We start from the raw sequence: 16,525 nt of genomic DNA, 5'->3' as shown, positions 1-16,525 counted from the left end.
TGAAGGAAAATAATAATTCTGCTCATGGCGAAGAAAAGTCGTGTGTTTCTTCTAGGAGAGAAGGTTAAGGAGTAGGTTCAGTTGGTAGGAAAAGAATAGTCAACTGGAGGAATGCAGTGGGTTGAGCAGCACCAATGGAAGAAAAAAGAACGGTTGATGTCTCTTCTGGGAGAGAAGGTTAAGGAGTAGGTTCAGTAGGTAGGAAAAGAATAGTCAACTGGAGGAATGCAGTGGGTTGAGCAGCACCAATGGAAGAAAAAAGGATGGTTGATGTCTCTTCTGGGAGAGAAGGTTAAGGAGTAGGTTCAGTCGGTAGGAAAAGAATAGTCAACTGGAGGAATGCAGTGGGTTGAGCAGTACCAATGGAAGAAAAAAGAACGGTTGATGTCTCTTCTGGGAGAGAAGGTTAAGGAGTAGGTTCAGTCGGTAGGAAAAGAATAGTCAACTGGAGGAATGCAGTGGGTTGAGCAGCACCAATGGAAGAAAAAAGAACGGTTGATGTCTCTTCTGGGAGAGAAGGTTAAGGAGTAAGTTCAGTCGGTAGGAAAAGAATAGTCAACTGGAGGAATGCAGTGGGTTGAGCAGCACCAATGGAAGAAAAGAGAACGGTTGATGTCTCTTCTGGGAGAGAAGGTTAAGGAGTAGGTTCAGTCGGTAGGAAAAGAATAGTCAACTGGAGGAATGCAGTGGGTTGAGCAGCACCAATGGAAGAAAAAAGAACGGTTGATGTCTCTTCTGGGAGAGAAGGTTAAGGAGTAGGTTCAGTCGGTAGGAAAAGAATAGTCAACTGGAGGAATGCAGTGGGTTGAGCAGTACCAATGGAAGAAAAAAGAACGGTTGATGTCTCTTCTGGGAGAGAAGTTTAAGGAGTAGGTTCAGTCGGTAGGAAAAGAATAGTCAACTGGAGGAATGCAGTGGGTTGAGCAGTACCAATGGAAGAAAAAAGAACGGTTGATGTCTCTTCTGGGAGAGAAGGTTAAGGAGTAGGTTCAGTCGGTAGGAAAAGAATAGTCAACTGGAGGAATGCAGTGGGTTGAGCAGCACCAATGGAAGAAAAAAGAACGGTTGATGTCTCTTCTGGGAGAGAAGGTTAAGGAGTAGGTTCAGTAGGTAGGAAAAGAATAGTCAACTGGAGGAATGCAGTGGGTTGAGCAGCACCAATGGAAGAAAAAAGAACGGTTGATGTCTCTTCTGGGAGAGAAGGTTAAGGAGTAGGTTCAGTGGGTAGGAAAAGAATAGTCAACTGGAGGAGTGCAGTGGGTTGAGCAGTACCAATGGAAGAAAAAAGAACGGTTGATGTCTCTTCTGGGAGAGAAGGTTAAGGAGTAGGTTCAGTCGGTAGGAAAAGAATAGTCAACTGGAGGAATGCAGTGGGTTGAGCAGCACCAATGGAAGAAAAAAGAACGGTTGATGTCTCTTCTGGGAGAGAAGGTTAAGGAGTAGGTTCAGTCGGTAGGAAAAGAATAGTCAACTGGAGGAATGCAGTGGGTTGAGCAGCACCAATGGAAGAAAAAATAACGGTTGATGTCTCTTCTGGGAGAGAAGGTTAAGGAGTAGGTTCAGTCGGTAGGAAAAGAATAGTCAACTGGAGGAATGCAGTGGGTTGAGCAGCACCAATGGAAGAAAAAAGAACGGTTGATGTCTCTTCTGGGAGAGAAGGTTAAGGAGTAGGTTCAGTCGGTAGGAAAAGAATAGTCAACTGGAGGAATGCAGTGGGTTGAGCAGCACCAATGGAAGAAAAAAGAACGGTTGATGTCTCTTCTGGGAGAGAAGGTTAAGGAGTAGGTTCAGTCGGTAGGAAAAGAATAGTCAACTGGAGGAAGGCAGTGGGTTGAGCAGCACCAATGGAAGAAAAAAGAACGGTTGATGTCTCTTCTGGGAGAGAAGGTTAAGGAGTAGGTTCAGTCGGTAGGAAAAGAATAGTCAACTGGAGGAATGCAGTGGGTTGAGCAGTACCAATGGAAGAAAAAAGAACGGTTGATGTCTCTTCTGGGAGAGAAGGTTAAGGAGTAGGTTCAGTCGGTAGGAAAAGAATAGTCAACTGGAGGAATGCAGTGGGTTGAGCAGTACCAATGGAAGAAAAAAGAACGGTTGATATCTCTTCTGGGAGAGAAGGTTAAGGAGTAGGTTCAGTGGGTAGGAAAAGAATAGTCAACTGGAGGAATGCAGTGGTTTGAGCAGTACCAATGGAAGAAAAAAGAACGGTTGATGTCTCTTCTGGGAGAGAAGGTTAAGGAGTAGATTCAGTCGGTAGGAAAAGAATAGTCAACTGGAGGAATGCAGTGGGTTGAGCAGTACCAATGGAAGAAAAAAGAACGGTTGATGTCTCTTCTGGGAGAGAAGGTTAAGGAGTAGGTTCAGTCGGTAGGAAAAGAATAGTCAACTGGAGGAATGCAGTGGGTTGAGCAGTACCAATGGAAGAAAAAAGAACGGTTGATGTCTCTTCTGGGAGAGAAGGTTAAGGAGTAGGTTCAGTCGGTAGGAAAAGAATAGTCAACTGGAGGAATGCAGTGGGTTGAGCAGCACCAATGGAAGAAAAAAGAACGGTTGATATCTCTTCTGGGAGAGAAGGTTAAGGAGTAGGTTCAGTCGGTAGGAAAAGAATAGTCAACTGGAGGAATGCAGTGGGTTGAGCAGTACCAATGGAAGAAAAAAGAACGGTTGATGTCTCTTCTGGGAGAGAAGGTTAAGGAGTAGGTTCAGTCGGTAGGAAAAGAATAGTCAACTGGAGGAATGCAGTGGGTTGAGCAGCACCAATGGAAGAAAAAAGGATGGTTGATGTCTCTTCTGGAAGAGAAGGTTAAGGAGTAGGTTCAGTCGGTAGGAAAAGAATAGTCAACTGGAGGAATGCAGTGGGTTGAGCAGCACCAATGGAAGAAAAAAGAACGGTTGATGTCTCTTCTGGGAGAGAAGGTTAAGGAGTAGGTTCAGTCGGTAGGAAAAGAATAGTCAACTGGAGGAATGCAGTGGGTTGAGCAGCACCAATGGAAGAAAAAAGGATGGTTGATGTCTCTTCTGGGAGAGAAGGTTAAGGAGTAGGTTCAGTCGGTAGGAAAAGAATAGTCAACTGGAGGAATGCAGTGGGTTGAGCAGCACCAATGGAAGAAAAAAGGATGGTTGATGTCTCTTCTGGGAGAGAAGGTTAAGGAGTAGGTTCAGTCGGTAGGAAAAGAATAGTCAACTGGAGGAATGCAGTGGGTTGAGCAGCACCAATGGAAGAAAAAAGGATGGTTGATGTCTCTTCTGGGAGAGAAGGTTAAGGAGTAGGTTCAGTCGGTAGGAAAAGAATAGTCAACTGGAGGAATGCAGTGGGTTGAGCAGCACCAATGGAAGAAAAAAGAACGGTTGATGTCTCTTCTGGGAGAGAAGGTTAAGGAGTAGGTTCAGTCGGTAGGAAAAGAATAGTCAACTGGAGGAATGCAGTGGGTTGAGCAGCACCAATGGAAGAAAAAAGGATGGTTGATGTCTCTTCTGGGAGAGAAGGTTAAGGAGTAGGTTCAGTCGGTAGGAAAAGAATAGTCAACTGGAGGAATGCAGTGGGTTGAGCAGCACCAATGGAAGAAAAAAGGATGGTTGATGTCTCTTCTGGGAGAGAAGGTTAAGGAGTAGGTTCAGTCGGTAGGAAAAGAATAGTCAACTGGAGGAATGCAGTGGGTTGAGCAGCACCAATGGAAGAAAAAAGAACGGTTGATGTCTCTTCTGGGAGAGAAGGTTAAGGAGTAGGTTCAGTCGGTAGGAAAAGAATAGTCAACTGGAGGAATGCAGTGGGTTGAGCAGCACCAATGGAAGAAAAAAGGATGGTTGATGTCTCTTCTGGGAGAGAAGGTTAAGGAGTAGGTTCAGTCGGTAGGAAAAGAATAGTCAACTGGAGGAATGCAGTGGGTTGAGCAGCACCAATGGAAGAAAAAAGGATGGTTGATGTCTCTTCTGGGAGAGAAGGTTAAGGAGTAGGTTCAGTCGGTAGGAAAAGAATAGTCAACTGGAGGAATGCAGTGGGTTGAGCAGCACCAATGGAAGAAAAAAAGATGGTTGATGTCTCTTCTGGGAGAGAAGGTTAAGGAGTAGGTTCAGTCGGTAGGAAAAGAATAGTCAACTGGAGGAATGCAGTGGGTTGAGCAGCACCAATGGAAGAAAAAAGAACGGTTGATGTCTCTTCTGGGAGAGAAGGTTAAGGAGTAGGTTCAGTCGGTAGGAAAAGAATAGTCAACTGGAGGAATGCAGTGGGTTGAGCAGCACCAATGGAAGAAAAAAGGATGGTTGATGTCTCTTCTGGGAGAGAAGGTTAAGGAGTAGGTTCAGTCGGTAGGAAAAGAATAGTCAACTGGAGGAATGCAGTGGGTTGAGCAGCACCAATGGAAGAAAAAAGGATGGTTGATGTCTCTTCTGGGAGAGAAGGTTAAGGAGTAGGTTCAGTCGGTAGGAAAAGAATAGTCAACTGGAGGAATGCAGTGGGTTGAGCAGCACCAATGGAAGAAAAAAGGATGGTTGATGTCTCTTCTGGGAGAGAAGGTTAAGGAGTAGGTTCAGTCGGTAGGAAAAGAATAGTCAACTGGAGGAATGCAGTGGGTTGAGCAGCACCAATGGAAGAAAAAAGGACGGTTGATGTCTCTTCTGGGAGAGAAGGTTAAGGAGTAGGTTCAGTCGGTAGGAAAAGAATAGTCAACTGGAGGAATGCAGTGGGTTGAGCAGTACCAATGGAAGAAAAAAGAACGGTTGATGTCTCTTCTGGGAGAGAATGGTTCCAATCCAAAACATAGATCTTTCTTTTTCTCCCTACGATACTGCTTGACCCTCTGAATTCCTTCAGATGACTGCACTTTTACCTCCTGAGTTCAGTGTTTGGTGTGAGGCAAGGTATGTACATCACTGCCATTTAGTGGGCATGCCTTCCTCAGAGGCTATTCATTGTGCTTTATTACCAGGTAAGAGCTGATTTGAAACAGGTATTCTGTAAGAATGTTTAATGTAATGGAGTGTGTGACACATCTTTGCCATTTTATTTAGTTGGGTAAAGTGGGATCTGTATTTTGGGTTGCTCTACAGTAGCTTTGCTAATATGGTCCTTAAAATTCTGAAGGTACTTTCCACAAAATACTTTGCAACTACATAAATTGGAACACCAAGCGAAAGTCCACAACCTATTGACATCAAAGGTGGAAAAGGGAAGAAGATTCCAGTCACAGAATCTCATTTGTTGATATTCTTATAATAGTTTGAAACTGTTTAAGGAAAGGAAATAAGTGACTTTGAGGGTTAATGGAAAAAATAGCTTTGTTAAGACATAGAATGATGGGTTTTCATTTCGATACCATGAACATAGAAAGTGATGATATAGCATGGTATGTTTACAAAGAGTTAAAACAGGCAAAAACAGATGACCTCTGAGCGCAAAATTGTTAACTGAAAAATTGAGTTGAGAAAGAAGACAAAATTATCTGCTGGCGACCTGGTTAAAGGACCCACCTAGGCTGTATGGCTCATGTGAAGCAGGTATCAGAACCAGAATTGGCGAGGTTGCGGAGAGCCACAAGAATTCCCAAAGGTCCTTGGGTACTGAAGGCTTTCGGATCACATTGGAGGTTTGGACTTGGAGCTCGGGCTGCCAATTAATTGAACAGGGGTCTGCATGGCTGCAGAGGCTGTGGGACCGCTGGAGGAAAATTCTGAAGGGACCTCATTGTGAGGGGTGGTGGGCAGTGCTCATGGGAGATCAGAAGCTGAGATGGAGTTGAGAGTAGAAACCTCTTGAATAGGAGGGCAAGAGACAGGGTTTAAATGTCTGCTGATATGGGATCAGGAATATTGACAAACTTGGACATTATAGCCTTTTTTGTGTTATTGGTTTGTTCAAAGCAGGAAATTGATCTTCACATTTAAGACATGAGAGTTGAAATTGAGGTCAGAGAACAGACTCCCCAATCTGGTGAAGAATCAACAGTGAAAAACAATAGATTATTTATCACAAACATAGTTCAAGCAAAATTTTCCACTTATTTTTTTTCCCCATTCTGTTCAATTCTAGAACTAAATAAAGAATGATCTTTTTATTGACCTTTTCTGAACAAGTCTCGGGCAACATTGTACAACAGTAAAAATGTTAAAGATTTGGAAGTGACCAATAATCAATAGTTTTTTTTAAGACAGCCATTATAAATGTAACACCAGTGACCAAAAATAAAGTTGTTTTCCATATTGATGCTGAAGTTAAAAAAAATTCATATGCCTGAGTATTTAATTTCCTTAAATTTTGTGATTTTGCTGGATTTTTGACTCTTTCCCAAAAAAGTATATGCTAAGACCAGTGTCATTGAGTAGGTGAGGGTCTTGATATTCAATAGTAAACTACTCATTTGACTCCAAACTTTTTTTTAACCCATGTCTGCAAGTTGGAATTGGCTCTACAAACTTCAAGGAAACTCAGCGTTATACAGGAGACAAGAGTCTGCTTGATCTACACTTTATCCATGATTCTAAACATTTCCACATTCCCCCCCCCCCAACTGAGAAAGAGAAGCATGGGGCACAACCCAGCAGGGAAGAGGACCACGGCAGTGGAGCAGCAAGGGGCTCAGCAGCTGAAGAATCCACACAGGCTGCAGACTGTTGATGACTTGTCATTAAATGAATCGCCTAGGCTGCAGACTGCTGGCAACTTGTGGTCGAAGGACCCACACAGTCTGTGGTCATGGACACTCTCCTCTGAAGAGATTCTCTTTTGCTTCTCTTTCTCTTATTGTTAGGGGTGCCGGGCAATGCTCATGGTGACTCTTTATCTGCTGGAGGCAGACAAAAGTTGAAGTGCATTATATTTTCAATAAAAGGAATCCTGAACCTTGTACCTCCAACATCTACAAATTGCAGTAATGTAGAAAGGCTTCACCATTTATCAAGCTACCAATTTCTGTCAGTGTATGGGTGCCATCAACTGCAAAAACCCCTCAAAAGTGCACATCATTTTAATGATTTCAGATTTATTGTCAGAGTACATATGACATCACATACAACCCTAAGATTCTTTTTACAGGTGAGACAGAATTACCACTTATTGGTAGTGCAAAAAAAACTACACAACATATGCACGTAGACAAATAAAGAACTGTAAACAGGTGGGGGGGGGGGGGAAATCAATGAAATGCATAAATAAGAGTCCTCAAATGAGTCCCTGATTGAGTTTGTTGTTGAAGAGTCTGATGATGGAGAGGTAGCAGCTGTTCGTGAACCTGGTGGTGCAAGTCTTGTAGCACGTATATCACTTTCCCAGTGAGAACAGAGCGTGTGCTGGGTGGTGTGGAATCTTAATTGCTACTGCTCTCTGGCAGCAGCGTTCCCTGTAGATGTTCTCAATAATGGAGATGGTTTTGCCTGTCATGTCCTAGGCTGCATCCACTACCTTTTGAAGGGCTTTACGCTCAGGCGTATTGGTGTCCCCATACCAGACTACGATGCTGCTGGTCAGCATACTTTCCACCACACATCTGTAGAAATTTGCCAGGGTTTTTGGTGTCACACAAAACCTCCGCAAACTACTGAGAAAGTAGAGATGCTGACCTGCTTTTTTTTTCACCGTGCCATTAGAATGTTGGGTCTCGGAAAGACCCTCCGAGATAGTGACTCCCAAGAACTTAAATATGCTTAAGCCCTCCACCTCCGATTTTTTTTTTTTGTTTCCTCATCTCCCCCCAATGATCACTTTTGGCTTTCCCTTCCACTTGTCACTGTTCCTTCATTATTATTGTACTAAAATCCTGTAAATTCACACTCAGCAAAAAAAAAATAAAATCTGCCTTCATTTAAGAAGGCACTATACAGCTTTATCAAAGTGCAGTTACGAATGGGCAACAAGTTGAGGCCTTGCCAGTGCTGCCCACATTTTACGTCGTCGATCCATGATCAATGACCAGTTTGGAGCTGCTTTGATTTTGGATCCGTGATCAATGACCAGTTTGGAGCTGCTTTGATTTTGGATCCGTGATCAATGACCAGTTTGGAGCTGCTTTGATTTTGGATCCGTTAGAACTTGAGTCATGTGGAAATTTAGATTGGATGTTTGAAATCATATAATACATTACGAAATACAGTTACTACATGAAATCAAAGGGAGAAGAAAAGTTGCATTACTAGGAAATTGAATATCATCTTTGAACTTTTTCTCTGATCATACTGTTTGCACGAAGTTTGAAATAAAGACAAATAATGAGAAGTATGCTTGTGTGTTAATGTTGAATGTACACATCTAAATGTCCAAAATCGATAGGCTAAACTTGAGCAGAGTTTATATCCATTGAAATTAATTATAGAAACAATTTTGTTTCATGTAAATAGTAAATTTGCTATATCTCTTGCAAAAACAGGAGAAAAATTGCAATATTTTGCACAAACGTCCTTTGAGATTGGCAGAATTGACGGTAGTTGGCACTTTTCATAAAGAACAATATTTTTCAATTTCTTTAAATGAATAATTGATAATATTGGATCTGTTTTTTTAAGGCGGCACACAATGTTTGCTACCTTACAGTGCCGGAGACCCAGGCTCAAACGTGAACTTAGACGCTCCTTGTCTGAAGTTTGAAATTAGTTGTATTGCCCACTGCAAATTGCCTCATGTTCAGGTGAGTGGTAGAATCTGGGAGAGTTGATGGGTAAGTGAGAAGAAGAAAAAGTGGGTTTAATATCATCTTCTTCTGGCTATCCATCCCAAAGGATGACGATGGTTCTTTTTAGTCAGTTTGTGAGGATACCCCCACTCTTCACAAAGGAACAGCGTGTGCATGAATGGATTTAGGTGAGTAGGAGCTGCACAGGTCCACACCCACCCTCTTGACATCCCCTCCTGGATCCAGCGGCATGGTGAGGTCCAAGATGGCTGGGGGAAGTTCTGTTGCAGTGAATGGCCAGACCAAGCTTCGATTCAAGGGATGTCCTTTCCACGTGTTTGCTAGATGGCCATTGACCCTACAAGAGGGTTCGTCCGCCCTTTGATTTGTCTTGTTTTTCGTCCTGCAAGGTGTCTAGCCACCCTCCGAACCAGGAGCCGGTTTAGTTGCTGACCACCTGATCATGCGACTGGTCGTACTGGGTTACATGGTACCAGCAGCACTCTGTTGAGTGATCTGACATCAGGGTTTAATATAGTGTAAATAGGTGATGCGAACTCAATGGACTGAAGGGCCTGTTTCTGTGTTTTCTCTCTATGACTTCTTTTGTTAAATTAGCTACTACGGAATGTGGAATTATATTGTACCTTTGTTTGAAGATTAGGAACAGGCAGTTGATTATGACACCATCCTTATATTGAGCATGTGCTTGTATTTGATCTAATGGAATTTTTCAAGCTGTGCTTGTGTTTACATTTTTAGCTGAGCCTTTAATAGTTTTTGATATGGTCAGAGTAAATATAGCTGGCTCTTGAAAAATAAATTGGTTGCAAAACCTACAACAAAAAAAGACCATAGGTGCTGGAATAAAATTGTAAAAACATAGCTGAAAATACTGAGCAAATCAGCTGGCATCTCTGGAGAAACAAATCAGTCTGTGTTTTCGGTCTCAACCAATAGCTCGTCAAATTAGTTTTTAAATGGAAATATCATTTGTTTCAGTCTTTGAATGGGAGATCAGGCTATGTATCTTCAAGTTATTTATCCCATGTGACATGTTTACACGTAACCTGGAATCACCAAATTAATGAGTAAGTTTAACAATGAATTTTCTTTCTAGTTTAAATAATGAGTTTAGTTGAAAAATTATGTGGGGGAAAAAAAGTTGTATATATTCAGCATAACTCCATGCCATACTAATATTCAAAATAAGCTTTGGTCAGTGAATGAAGGAAAAGTACTTGGCAAAGTAAAGAGAACTTCACAAATGCATCATGTATTCTGCAGTATTCCTATAGTGTATGCAATATGGTCACATCAATCTAAAATGCATACAGTTGAAACGAAAGGCTTTAGTTCTAAAAGCAACTACTGCATGAGACAAATTATTACAAAGATTGGTTTTAAACAGTTATTTGAAGGAACACCAAAAATTAAGATATATTTAGATTTTTTTTTACATTCTATCAGTTCAACATTTAAAAAAAAAGTTTGCTTGTGAGGAGTTGCACCTGAAATATTGAGACGTTATTCACAAGCCTTATCCTTGTGTTGCTATATTTCTCTTCTCGGGAACAAGTACCTTTCATTGCTTTCCTTCTTTAACAATCAGGCTTGAGAGGCAGTTTCCATAGGCAAATTGGGCTTTGGGATTTTTTTTTATATACCAGTTCACAGAATGCAAGTGCCAGTTCTCTGGATTGCATTAAATGAAATTGGCTCACATCCAGTGAAATCACACAGCCACATTGGTTTCTGGAACTGAGGCTCGTTTATAGAGGGAGACCTGGGCGTCTGCATTCATCTGTACTTCAGTGGTATGAATGTGTCTTCTTTTATACATTTTTTTGAAGGCAACAGGGCTATAGTTTGTCCAGCTGAAAGACTACTCAAACAGTACTCTCAAATGCTGACACAGTTGGAATTGATTTTTAGCAATGTGAAAGGTTCTGGATACCCTGGCAGCTGCTTCAGAAGAGGTTAGTTTGAGAGCTTGCTTCACCATGAGGAACAGCCTGAGAATATGCTTTGCCAATAATCACAAATTCTGACAACTTTAAAAAAAAATTTTGCAGTTCAAATCCAAGCTCAACACAACTGTGTGCACAATCTGTGTTGCGGGGCACTATGTCTGACCCAAGGTTTAAGGAAATGCAGTCTTTTCTTTTCGGAGTCCATAGTGACCCAACCTCAGTGTAAACCAGGGCCCTGTGTCACTTCTAAAAAAGTGATGTGGGAGTTGAAGTAAACTCTTGGCCCTGTTTGAAGTGATACAAAAGTTCAGATGGCAGCATAGCAGCTTTAAAAGACCAGCTGGTCATAATAGGAGTACGTGGTTGCCAGGGTTACCAAGGCTGTTAGGAGAAGAATGCAGCCAAGAGGGTAAGTTCTTGATGTGTGAGCTGAAGGAAGGAATTCAGTGTGATCACACAGTTTAAAAAAAAGTTTGAGTGGGCATAATACAGGAACGACAAGTCTCTGCAGCACGGCTTGTGCGCTTGGTTATGGTATTTTTTCCAACTCAAATGGTTCTGTCGGCTGACTGATAATTTTCTTTATAACTTGGATTTTATTCACTGCAACTTGACAGATTGTTGCTGTCGTTGGGTTGTATAATTTAATTGACAGTCACCCAATGGCCGACTGACAAGGCTTCTTAGTAATCTGATTAAAGAACAGGTGGTGCTCCTTCTGTCCTTTTCTGGGTAACTTGGTTTTAAAATATTGTGAATTTGTAGATTAAATGTGCCAAGCAACATCAATCCCTGGTCCCGGGTAAGTGCCAGAGCTGGGGTAGACTTGTAGCTCCAAACCTGCATTTTAGGTTGAAATTCGGGTAGTCCTTATACAAGGGTCGACTTGTACAAGTCAAAGAAAGTTGCAATTGAATTTAGTGATAAACGTGACTACTCATGAAACCATACCCACAAAAATCTTGGCTTTAAACTTCAGAGATAAAACCATATGGTGACATGTTTCAAGTTATAAAAGTTGAGTGAGTGCTCATCATGGTCTTGTGATTACAACATGTGTTTATACCAGGGGTGTCAAACTCAAATTCACGGAGGGCCAAAATTAAAAACTTGGACTAAGTCGAGGGCCGAACTAAATATTTATTGAAAATTTTCAATAACATCTGCATGTTTTCTCTTCTTTCAACATATGTAATGTTAAACTTTTTCTTATTAAAATAAATGTTTAATATTAGTTTTGGATAAACTCTTTCCAGAAGCATGAACAAATGAGAAATAAAATATTCAATAAATAATATTTCTCTATAGAGGATTTGTCAAATGTTGCTAGTGTGCTGTCGAATAGTAAAATCTGAGGGCTATTGAGAATGTGGGAGAATAACATGATTCCTGAAACAATCAAATGGGTGACTGATTGTGGGCATGAACTCTAGCAGGGTTATTTGCCATGCCCTTTTTCCATTGGTACAGATATCCTTTGATTTACACACTTTTCAAGTTTTATGCCTAATGAGCTTGTATCCAGGTGCAGGACCATTTTTAACCAGGAATATATTTATCACTGTGACATGAAACTATTGGAAGATCGTTTTATACTGAGATTAAAGTTCATAATACTTACTCAGGCCTGTGTGCGGGAGGGCGGGGTTTGCGGGCGATCGGGTTGGACAATGACAGTGCGGGGGCATCGGCACTCGCTGCAGGGCGGCATCTCGGCGGATCAGCGGCCCCATCACTGTGAGTCGCGGGTCGGCCTGCGGCACGGAGGGGGAGTGGGCAACGGTTCTGGCGAGGTCAGGCCCCCCCTGAGTTTCTGCCGGACCCCCCTTGACCTGCTGAGTTTCTCCCGGACCCCCCTTGACCTGCTGAGTTTCTGCCGGACCCCCCTTGATCTGCTGAGTTTCTCCCGGACCCCCTCCCCTTGACCTTCTGAGTTTCTCCCAGACCCCTCCCCCTTGACCTGCTGAGTTTCTCTCGGACCCCCCTTTGACCTGCTGAGTTTCTCCTGGATCCCCCTTTGACCTGCTGAGTTTCTCCCAGACCCCCTTTGACCTGCTGAGTTTCACCCTTCTGGTGCTTTTACGAGAACCACAGACTTTCGCTCATACATTGATGAGGGGGATCAAGGGCCAAACATTGTCAGGTACCTCTCTGCTGGATAAAGGATACGGTTTAACCCGCTGAGTTTCTCCAGTGTTGGGTTTTCACGAGGTAGAGTCAAAGGGCCGAAGGGCCTGTTTCTGATCTGTAATGTTCTACGGACCCTGCTCTTCTTTCCGTGCCGGTGTCCCAGGAACTTTCCAGGGCAGTCTCCACGCTCAGGACCGCACTGGGATCCCGGTCAGCGGTGGAGGAGCAGGTGAGCGCGGCTAATCCCGATCCAGCCTACGCCACTCCCGAGATTGGCGGGGGGTTCCACCCTACCTGCCCGACCAGCCTCGCTCTCCACATGTACTCCGGGCACCCGCCGCTGGTCCAGTGGGAAGGCGCAGGGTGGCCGGCGGCTGGCGCCCCCATCACCCGGCGGGGAGCCCCAATCTTCCCTCCGGCGTCCCGACTCCATCTGCAGCTCCAAGAAACGCTGTGCCACTGGGGTTCCAGGCGCTGGGAAGCAGCCTTGGCTTCCCCTGACACCGGCCAGGCCGCGCTGCGGAGGGGGGGTGGGCGGGGGGACACGACAGCGTGTTTATAAAACCACCCACCACTACTTTTCAAAGACCAGGATTTTTCTCTCTCTCTCTCACCCTGGGACACAGCAGTTACTGTGCATGCGCTATACTGGCGCGGCGGCCAGCGGGCCACCTCTAATACATTTTTGATATGATCTTGCGGGCCAAATATAATTATATCTTGGCCCGCGGGCCAGAGTTTGACATGTGTGGTTTATACCAACGATTAACAAATTTAGGAGTGGCAGAATAAGCAATTTATTGCTGAGAAGAAACGGTCACCCAACCTCACATTAATCATTTGGAAGCAACATATTGATACTTTTTTCCCCGAGAAATTTACCCTGGTGTTTCCATATATCCCTATGACAGTTTTGAATAGTTGGAAAAGCCAAAAGATGGGAGGGAAGAGCCTACCCGAAATGTTATTGCTTTTGTTAGTTTTGGCACTTCACTGATTTGTGAAAATGTACCCTTCTGGTCTGCTGCAACATTGCAACCCCATCTCCATTAATGTACCAAATTATTTCTTTGGCACTGCATAAATGATCAGATTACCTTGCATTACAAAAGAGGACCATATTGCACCCTTTAGAGGGCATAAAACTTGATGGCTCCTTGGGGCCTGACCATCTGTGTACTAGGACATTGTGTGAGGCCAAGGAGGCGATTCCTGCACGGATATTTGTTTCATTGTGAGCATGGGGCCACTGGAGGGGGGCTAATATTTGACTTTATTTCAGAAAGACTGCAAGGCCAGTGGAACGACATGCCTTGGATGCACGAGGACTGATTGAGGAGAGACAGCAGAGCTTTGTCTGTGGGAAATCGTAGATTTGAGGTTTTTTTTGAGGTGACCAAGAGTATTGAGAAGAGGAAGATGTTGACAAGGTTCTGTATGGTAGCCTGGTCTGGAAGTCAAGTTCATTGTCATCTGTGCAAGTACAAGCTGATGAAACAGCGTTCTCTAGTCCTCAGTGCATAACAAGCAGACACACGGCCATACATATGAAGGACAAGTATTTATATGTATAACTAAACAAATAGGTAGGTTGAGCTAGCTAATTGAATACAAAATCTACAGTGGTTGGAATCAGAGGGCAGGAGTGGAAGGCTGTATTTCTCATTTGGAGGCCTGATATGCTGCAGAGATCAGTGTCATATTCCCTGTTTGTCATCTATAATAATGACTTGATTGGGAAGGTAGTTGGAGTGGTTAGAAAGGTTGTGGATGCAATCAAAATAGGTAGAATAGTGGATAGCGATAAAGTTTCTCTCTGATTACAACAGGGTCCAGACTCTAGACCAGCCATTCTCAACCTTTATTTGGCTAACCCCACCCCTGTTTGAGCAGAGTTTTACGGGCCCCCTTCCCTGTGAAGCAGTCAAGTTTTGGCTGCTTCCATACTCCTACCAACTGCATAAAAAACATTATCATTCATGTTATATGAGGTGAAAAGAAAATAAGGCTTTTACTTAAACATGCTGTGGCTCCTGGTGGTTGGGGAGGGGGGGGGGGGGCTTAGAGGCTAGACCAACAAGAAAGTGGGGTAAAGAATGGCAGATGTAATATAACTCTGAAGTATGAATTTTCGAATATTAAACTAGGTCAGTGCTTGCACTGTAAATGGTAGGGCTCTGGGGAATGTTGTAGAACAGAGACCTAGGGGTACAAGTACATAATTCCATGAAAGTGTTGACACAGATAGACAGGGTGGTGAAGAAAGCTAGAGAATTTCTTCTGCACCAGTCACATTGCAAGCAGGTTTTCTGCTATTTGAACCCAAATTGTGAAGATAAAATGAACATGCATCTTTTCAAAACCATTAATGTAAAACAATGACTTAAAATTCTTTGAAGAGAAAATAGTTATGTTGGTGGCCTGAATAAAGATTGAATTGCAATCTGAATTAATTTAAATCCAACATTCTGCAGAACGTAGACAGAAACGGCTGGACAGTATCAAATTTCTGAAATAGTTTTACAATGAAAGTGCTTTTATGTCTTACTAATGTTTTTGTAGAGGTACTTTCCAGTGTATTTAAATCATTTTGAAGCCCAAAAACAATTACCTTCTTACTGTAGTACGAGCTGATTAGCACTGACAGAAAAGCATGGCTCTTCTGAATGAACAAGAAATAGCACAGAACTACTTCAGGGAAGTTGAGTTTAAAGAACTAAAGAAGTAAAATTGAGGAAATAATTGGACTGAAAATTAAACAAACCATATCCTTTTATGATTTCTCTCATTAGTGAAAGAGAGTTTTGGAAAGACTTTCAATAGACTCATTTGCTGCATGCCATCAGGGCAATATTTTTGTGTAAACTGAATGTCATAGAATCATATAAATTAGCTACACAGCCCTTAAACTTGTTCTGCTTTGGCTGATTTGATTGTAACTTCAACTCCACATTCCACTTACCCCCTGATAACCTTTCACCCCTTGTCATGCATCTCTGCTTGGTTTCTACCACCTCTCAAGGAAGAGAGTCCCAGAGACTCTGAGCAATCTGAGGGGGAAAAAAAAACCATTGCATCATTTCTGCCTTTAATGGGGAAACTGTTATTTTTAAAAAGTGATTCCTTGTTTTAGACTTGGCCAGAAGAGAAAGAATCTCTGCATCCACCATGTCAAAACCTCTCAGAATCTTGTATGCTTCATTCAGCTTTTATTGCATACATACATTTATGGGTAGGTGCAAGCCTTTCATTCTAACCTTTCTCGCAAGCTTAATAAGACCTTCCTGAGGATCCAATAGCTCAGTGGTTAGAGCACTGGTCTTGTAAACCAGGGATCGCGAGTTTGTTCCTCGCTGGGGCCTTATTTCTATGAGGGGCGCTGGACAAAGTGGCGACTCTCTGTCTTCCTTACAGTCGGCAAAGTTAAAGAATTTCATGTGTGTTACATTCTAAATGTAGTGTTATGTGGCAATAATGGAACCTTTACCTCTCTCTTACCCACAAGTGCTTCACAACCCAAAATGTCCATGTGAATTGGAAATCAAGTGGAGTACCTATGCTATTAGTGTAAGGTCTTGCCAGAGAAATCTTGAGAGAAGATATTTATTTGAAGTGGAGGATTATGTATCCTTGATGTATTATCTATTAATGTATAGTATGTATTAGTTGTTATTAATGTATAGGCTCTGTACCTTTATCTTTGCTTTATAAAGTACACTGTTTGACCAGATTTTCTCCAGCATTGTGTTTTTACTAAAGTTATTTGAAGTTTGGATGCTAAAATTTTGGAGAAGAAGAAACAAGTGAACTTGTTTATGTGTATGTTTG

At 42.6% G+C, this 16,525-nt stretch overlaps 1 protein-coding gene across 7 annotated transcripts in view; it reads left to right on the top strand.

Moving 5' to 3' along the window:
- Positions 1-16,525, top strand: part of frs2a (fibroblast growth factor receptor substrate 2a) — an 83,363-nt gene that overhangs the window by 27,971 nt on the left and 38,867 nt on the right. Inside the window, exon 1 of one of the 7 annotated variants that reach the window (XM_069904100.1) lies at positions 9,414-9,685. The exons of 5 other annotated variants lie outside the window; for them this stretch is intronic. The gene's annotated coding sequence lies outside the window, so the exon portion shown is untranslated. Of the gene's footprint in view, positions 1-9,413; positions 9,686-16,242; positions 16,265-16,525 lie in introns of those variants that run through there. One more of the 7 variants, XM_069904102.1, reaches the window with a different exon arrangement.

This window comes from Narcine bancroftii, chromosome 11 (genome assembly GCF_036971445.1).
Source record: "Narcine bancroftii isolate sNarBan1 chromosome 11, sNarBan1.hap1, whole genome shotgun sequence".
In the NCBI taxonomy this organism is placed as follows: Eukaryota; Metazoa; Chordata; class Chondrichthyes; order Torpediniformes; family Narcinidae; genus Narcine; species Narcine bancroftii.
The sequence above is the reverse complement of the archived record's forward strand: the minus strand, read 5'-3'. Positions and strand labels throughout refer to the sequence as shown.